This window comes from Solanum pennellii, chromosome 6, assembly GCF_001406875.1.
Source record: "Solanum pennellii chromosome 6, SPENNV200".
NCBI lineage: Eukaryota > Viridiplantae > Streptophyta > Magnoliopsida > Solanales > Solanaceae > Solanum > Solanum pennellii.
Genome location: NC_028642.1, coordinates 32,382,289 through 32,390,980, shown reverse-complemented (window position 1 = coordinate 32,390,980; position 8,692 = coordinate 32,382,289).

The window sequence follows — 8,692 nt, the reverse complement described above, 5'->3', positions numbered from 1 at the left end:
ATCGTTCTCCCTCTCTTGTTCTTTCTATTTTTCTTATTCCAAAACCCTCTTTCTTTTACCCTAATTAGTATATAATTAAGTATAAAAGATGAATAAAATAACCCACTTTTTATTTTAAGGTTGTCTCCTTTAACCCCCAAGTAATTGAATTATTAATATTAACCCACTAAATTTTATAATTATAAGCATGAAAAGTCCGAAACGCCCCTTTAAAAACTTAACAAAATTTCCGACCCGAGTGAGCTTACGGAACCTGTGACGGTCCGTCACGACTGTGACGGGCCGTCCTGCAGGTCCGTCACAAAGCTCAGAGACTTGATTTTAGTAAAAGTTCTGTGACGGCCCGTCATGCCTGTGACGGTCCGTCCTGCCATTTCGTCGCGAAGTTCAGAGAGTCAATTTCAGTACCCAAATTTCAGAATTCTAAGTGTTTTGGAACGAGACCCCCACGACGGTCCGTTGTGCCCATGACGGTTCATCGTGGGATCCGTCGACTCAGCCAGTTTTTCCAGAAATAAAGTCTGCTGCTCAAAACGACTAAACAGGTCGTTACAGCAACAAAACAAGACAAAAATTTATTAAAGACCGAATGGCGAATTAATTTTCGTCTCACAAGATTTTTAGTAACCAAAAATAATTTATATATGATGAAATAATTTGTCCATTATAATCAAATTTATTGTAGTGTAGGTTCGGGCTAGTAGGTACTTATTGAGGTGATGAAAGGCTTGAATTGCATTCTCCAAAGTCATTTGGTATGTCCTCAAGTTCCGAGGACAACATGACACTTTTATGATTTCTTTCTACCTTGTAATATACTGTTATTATACTTCGTATTATGATACTTTCGATTATAAAGGGCTAATGTCCCTAATTTGAGATTCTTATATAGAATGGTTAATGAGACAAGTATAGATACTCTATTTTCATATGTGAAAGAGTTTGACATTGGTTGTTAAATGTTTTAAATTTTCCATATTATCCAATGTTTTATGCAAGAATAATATGCTAAGGGCTTGTATAAGACCCCTTCAGGGTCGAGTACGCCGTGTTAAGACTTGGGGGTACCGCTCTCTTGTCCTGACATTTTTTCTAACTACAATTTTACATTCAATCACATGATTTATAACCCAAGGTCAAGTTCATTGTTGTGATTTCAACATAAACTATGAAATGTTCAAAGTTAGGGAGAAATTGACTAACCTTATAATTAATCCACAATGATGAATGTGTGGTCCACAACAAAAACTCCTAAACAAACTTCGTATAGAACCCAGACAATGAATTTGCTTTGGGAGAGGATGGGATTGATTTAGAAGAGAAAATGGATAAATGGGACATGTAATTGATTTAGAGATCAGTGAGGGATTATTTTGTCGGTTATTAAAGGAGTATATGGAAGGTTATAAATGTTTGGGAGGAAAATATGGAAGTGGGGGAAGTTTTAAAATGAATAATTTTTTATTTAAAAGGGAGTCCGGGGTGGGTTATCAGAAACCCTAGGTTAAACCGTGGGTTGGGCCTGTAGGTCACTCTTATAGAATTTCCATTATTTTCTCTAAAAATATAAAATTGATCAAATAATTTTTCCTACTTTACTACCATTAAACTAAAGTTAATTTCTAAGATGCACTATGTTACACTATGTCGTGGTGTACACTATATTGGTAAATAAGACTAATAATGTACAATAATTTCACTAGGACTACTTGCAGAGACTTGGAATTGTGACATTTTTGTCTACTAAGATATCAAACAAAGTGTATTACAAGTGATAAATTTTTTGTTGTAGCTTTTTTAAATTTGTTAGAGTTTATCTCTATGTATAGTAGTTGTAATAGGATCATGATTGAGATTATTAGATATTATAAATACATGTCATGAGGGTCACAAAACACACGCTTTACTCATCAATTTTCATCCTTTGTCTTAGTATTAAAAGCCATATATGATTCTTCCTCTCCTTTGTTTTCAATGGCCCCATAAACTTTCTCCCCTTAAACTTCCTCCTCTTCTACTCAACAAACGTTGAATCAATCTTCCCTTGGTCTTTCAATCCCCCCCCCCTCCAACAATTATGAAGACTATATATTACTGATTCAGTGTGATACTATTGCATTGAGTTGGATTAATGTAACACTTCTGATGATAGTTTTTAATACACTTTTGAGTCATTCTTGTGAAACATCTTTAAAAAGCTGGAAAAGTTTAGTCTCACTATATTCAGATGAAGTTCCTTCATCATCCACTCATCTTAAGTCAAAATTTTAATACTATAAGAAAGGTTTATATGGAGGATTATATTCAACAACTTCACTCGATTTCCTGCTCTCTGAGTGTAATTGGCAAGCCATTTACTCTAGCTAAAGAATAATAAATATGTTTTCACTATATCCACACGGCCTTGGAGTGAATAAGTAGATTCAATATTTCCTTTGTGGCTAACAATATTCCTCAATCGTTTTCTTCTATGAATTTGGAGGAGGTTCACCCAACATTTTGGTACCCATACTCTGGAGCATTGGTGATCCTGACAAATAATTCTTCTACCCTTACATTTCATGCTTCATACTCTGAACTTCTTAGGTCATTGTTCGTGATGGTACTCTTCTCTCTACTAACTCTATTTGTTCATCTATGCTTCCTACAAATTCTAAGCCTCCTGTCTTAAAGAATGTCTTATAGGTTCCATTCATTGCTAAAATTTCTTTTTATTCTACCTTTATGTGTCGATAAATAGTTTCTTCATGCAATTCAATGATTCTGTTTTTTAATCAAGGAAAAGAAGAACAATACAACTGTACTCCGTTGTAACAATACTCGGCCTCTTTATTCCATCCACTCCGTTTCATCAAGATCCTCCAACTTTGGACTCATTGCTAAAGTCATTTTTGGCATTGACGTTTCGTACATCATTGTCACCACTCCCTGTGTTCCTTAGTTCCTTGAAATTTGAATAATAGTATTGTTGACACCAAATTTTTGTCGAATATTTCTAAAATTAATATTATTTTTTAAAAAAAAGTTTAAAATACATATTATGTCATTTTAATGCAATTTGTAATTATCCTTATAATCAAAGTATGAGGATTTTTATCGGTTATTTCTGTTTATATTATTTCGTCACAGTCAGTTGAATATGTCCAAATATTTGTTCATTTTTTCGAAAATCATTGTTTCTGTTCAATTGCACTTTTTACATTTCATTGGTTACACTGATTACCATTTTTCATACTCATTTTGTCTGTTACTACAGTTGTCAACATTCATTTTGATACTTTGCACAGTCAAGAAATTCATTGTTATATGGATAAATTTCATATACAGAATTTAATTAATAGATGATTTTTGTCTACAATACGATATTGTACTGTTGGTCCTTTTCGAATTCTCTATTTAAAGAATAATTTGTTCATTAGAGAGATTGTAAATTAATTTTAGAATTGGGGTTCAATTTTCGGAGTTATCTTACTTTATTTTTTCTATTGTTCATTGACTTTTCGGCAAACTTTCTGACCAGACACCACCAAACCCCACTGGCCATTTGTTAGGAACCCAAAAACTCTCCAACCTTATGCTGTAAATTTCCAAGCACAACATAAAGGTAGCAATACCGTACAATGATATATATATTTCCACCAACTAATCGAACAAATTTACATAGACAAATAAGAAAAATTCACCGAACAACAAAGGTACTTCGAGGTACCTTAATTTCCAGTTTAAATCAAAATCCAATCCTCCAGAATAAAATGACTGTCTTATTTAATAACTATCCTGACTTCTATGTAACTGCTAAGTAACTGCTACATATACACAGTAATAACTAAATAAAGCAGTAATAAAATACATATACATAGTAATAACTAACTAAAGCAGTAATAGTAATATTTAAGCCTTATTTTCACCCTTCTTCGTGCATTTATAGACCTTAGTTACAGCAGGTCTAACAATACCCGCCCCAACGAGTTTCACTTTGTCCTCAAGATGAAAATGAGAAAATTGAGCATCAACAACTTCATAGGGTTCCCAAGTGTTCTCAAAGTCAGGCAAGTCCTTCCACATAATCAAAACCTCGTGGAAGCCATTTAGAAGTGTCCGACAGTCTTATCACACTTTCAGGTTGTACTAGAATTTCAAGATCTTCAAACATCAAAGGAGGGAGTTGAACTGTAATTGAATCCTTCACAACAGGCTTTAGCCAAGAAATATGGAAAATGGGATGCACCCGTGAATGAGAGGGTAAATCAAGGTAATAAGCGACTTCACTAGTTCATCTCAAGACAACATATGACCCATAGTATCGAAGATTTAAATTCTCATTAACCTTTTTAGCAAGTGAACGAAGATTTAAAGGTTTATATAGAAGATAATCCAAATCACCAGGTTGGAACACAACTTCACGGCGCTTAGCATCAACATACATTTTCATTTCAGCTTGAGTATGGGTCAAATTAACTTTGAGTTCATCTAGAATGATGTTGCAAGCAGTAAGCTTCTGGTTGACCTCTTCAACAATAGAAATTTGTTCAGTGAACCGCAACAAAGAGGGAGGATCTCGTCCATATAAAGATTTAAAAGGATTCATCTTGGTGGAACCATGGTAAGTTGTATTGAACCAAAATTCAGCCCAAGAAATCATTCTTTGTCGTTGTTTTGGATGTGTTCCCGCAAAACAACGCAAATAAGTCTTCAAGGAGAGGTTAACAATCTCATTTTGACCATCTGTTTTGAGGGTGATATCCCGAGCTTAATTTGAGTGTTGTACCGGACAACTTGAATAATTCTTTCAAAAATTGGCTGAAAAAATCGGTCAGATACAATAGATTAAGGGAACCCATACAAGCGTACAATCTCATGAACAAACAATTTAGCTACACTATTTGTTGTATTTGGGTGAGATAAGAGAAGAAACTGACTATATTTAGTGAAATGGTCCACCACAACAAGTATAGTATCATGTCTCATTGCTTTTGGGAACTTGCAGATGAGATCTACAACAATATCATCCCAAACATGAGTCAGAATAGGTAATAGCTGCATCAAGCCAGCAGGATTAAGGGCTTCATACTTATTCTTCTTGCAAACTTTACAAATAGCCACAAAGTTTTGTACATCCCTTTTGATCCCGTTCTAGTGCAAGACTTGTGAAATGCGCCTGTATGTACCAAAAAAACTAGAGTGACCATTTGTAGGTGAGGAGTGAAATTCCCTAAGGATCATAGGAATGTATAATGACGACCGAGGAATCACCAACCGACTTTTGAAATATAGGCAGCCATTTTTAGAGCATAATTCGTTCATGAAGTTGGATCCTGGAGAAAATCTTGTGTAAACTGGCAGATTTGGTCGTGTTGTTGAATTACAGTGGAAAGATCATCCAAGGTACTGCTACGTCAAATAGAAAAAGCCATGGAATGAAATTGGCAAGACAAGGCATCAACTGCCTTATTTTCACAACAGGGCAATATTGAATCTCAAAATCAAATCCCATCAACTTGGTGATCCATTTTTGTTGCTCTTCTTCCATAAAGTTCTGGTCCATGAGAAATTGGAGACTTAGTTGATCTGTTCGTATAATGAAATGTCGACCCATCAAATAATGAATCCACTTTTGGACAACAAAAACAATAGTAATTAAGTCTCTCTCATATACTGATTTTGATTGAGCTCGAATTGAAAGTCCATGGATAAGAAAAGCGATAGAATGTCCCTCTTTAATTAGGACAACTCCAATCCCTAACCCTGAGGCATCTGTCTCAACCACAAACACCTAGTTAAAATCTGGTAGTGCCAAGACTGCCAAAGTGACCATAGATTTTTTTAAGTTACTCAAATGCTAATTGAGCTTCTTTATTATAGCGGAAAACATCTTTCTTGAGCAATTTTGTGAGTGGAATCATTATTTTACCATTGTTACGAACAAACTTTCTATTGTAACTGGTGAGTCCTAAAAATTTTCGCAAGCCTTTTACATATTGCGGACTTGGAAAATTAACCATACTCGTTATTTTGGCAGGATCCGCTGTGACTCCACTTGCTGAAATATTATGACCCAAATACTCAAGTTTTAGTTGTCCAAAATGACATTTCTTTTGATTGAAAACCAAGTTATGAAATTTTAGAATTTGTAGTACCTCCCACAAATTATCGATGTGAGAAGGAAAATTTTTACTATAAACTAATATATCATCGAAAAAGACTAATACAAACTTATGTAAGTAAGACAAAAATATCTCATTTATCAAAGCTTGAAAGTAGATGGTGCATTAGAAAATCCAAATGGCATGACCAAAATTTAATAGTGGCCTTTATGTGTACGGAAAACTATTTTTGCTACATCCTCCTTGCAAACATGGATTTAATGGATCGTAGATCCAATTTCAAAAATATAGTGGCACCCCGAGCTCATCTAGTAATTGAGAGATTGCTGGAATTGGAAATTTAGGAATAATTATCTTATTAAGGGCCCGATAATCCACACAAAATCGCCAACTACCATCTTTTTTGCAAACTAGCAACACTGGACTAGAGAAAGGACTAGTACTTGGTTGGATGATACCAACTTTAACATTTCCCGTACTATTCACTCAATCTCAAATTTTTGGTAATGTGGATAACGATATCGATGAATATTGGGTGGATCTAATTCCTTTTAAAATTGTATAGCATGGTCATGACTCCTATTGGGTGGCAGCCCTTCGAGCTCCTCAAATAAAACTTGAAATTCTTCCAGTAGTTGCTGCAATCTCTTGTTCTCACTTGCAGTTAATTCATTCAGATCAACATAATATCCTACTCCATCTCCCCGCAAGGCCTTGATCAAAGTTTTACTTGAACCTACTGATTTTGACAAGAGGGGTCTCCTCAAATAACTTGTGTTTGCCCTTATACTTTAAATTTAAATGTCAAGGTTCTCAAAATAACTTGAATATAACCCAAGGTTTACATCCACTCTAATCCTAACACCACATCAGCACTGCCAACTTAAAAAGGAGATAATCATGTTTTATCCGCAATTTATCAAACCACAAGTCCACTTCTTTTCATTTTTCCCTACTCTTTACTTGCTGTCCATTCCCCACTTCCACTACAAACGGCTTAGTTTCTGTTTGGTTTAACCTTAATTCTTCAACTATTGTGCAAGATATAAAAGATTTAATTGTTTTGAATTGCACCGGTGATTAGGAACATATTTTTCATCGCAGCGAAAAAAAAGTTCTTTAATTTATCCTGATACTCTGCATCAGATAGCCTTTTGTATGCTCCTCCTCGCCGTGCAGAAATTTCAGGTCTTGGTTGCACATTTTCTCCTAGCTTTTGTTCTTGAAAATGTCGTTGTATTGTTGCAACTGCTGTACGGGTAGAACGAAAAGGTGTTATCACTCCACGTACTTGGGGACCGGTAACACTTCCTATACGGCTACTATCAGTTATTGGAAAATGCACTGAGCTCCTAGAAAGAGACATACTTATATGTTTTGGTAATTGGCTTGGCTGAGAGCCCAATTATTTTTTTCAATACGTTGTCTTTGGTCCATAATCTAGGTTAGAGTTTCTAGCTTGTTAAGACGCAATTCTTCTTAGATCTCCGCTCTCAAGCCATTTATAAAAATTCCTATCATCATCTCATCATCTACATCTTTCAAAGGTGCTGAAAGTAATTCAAAATCATCTGTGTATTGGGTCACAGTTCCAGTTTTTTTTAACCCTATCAAAACCTCATATAAGTTTCTTGACTGTGATGGTGTAAATCGCTGGAGTATGGATACTCGAGACACATCCAATGTGACAATCAGAGTTCTTGTTTCCCACCATTGGAACAGATTTAGGGCTCTACCTTCAAGGCACATGACAGTTGCTTCCAATTTATCCTTGTTGGCAACACCATTAAAATGAAAATAACACTCCGCTAAGCCACCCTTATGGATTATCACCAGAAAATAAGGGTAGTTCCAACCTTCTAGGACACATTTCATCACGAATTTGTGGTCGAACTTCTTTGCGAAGTCCATCACCTTTGTGATTGTTGTTGTTCTCTGCAATCACACCTTTGCTGATATTCCTTTCACATTTTGAAGAATTTCAACATCACATTAATTTTTTTTAGTGCATCCAGTCTCGTAATTGCCCGAAGTAATCACGTACTGAACCAATCTGCTCTTGTAATTCGGTCATTGACTTCTCTAACCCTTCAATCCTCCCTTATTCTAGTTGAAACAATAAAGGCTCTGATACCAAATTTGTTAGGAACCCAAAAACTCTCCAACCTTATGCTGTAAATTTGCAAGCACAACAACAAGATAATAATACCGTACTAATAGAATAAATTTACAAATAGACAAACAAGATATTTTCACCCAACAACCAAGGTACTTCGAGGTACCTTACCCTCCAGTTAAACAAAAATTGAATTCTCCAGAATAAACTGTTTGTCTTACTTAATAATTATGTGTGACCTTTATGTAACTAGGGGTAGCAAACGGTTGGATTGGATTGGATTTGCATGGGTTGAATATTGTTTGAGAAAAAATGATTTGGATTAAAAACCATCCAAATATAATATGGGCAAATAGGGATTTTGTCAAATATGGTTTGGACAAAATGGTTCTAACCCATTTAAATAAATTTGTTTTTCAAAAACATAAATGTACCCCTCCTCACATACCCCCACCCCCGGGGCGCCCCTCCC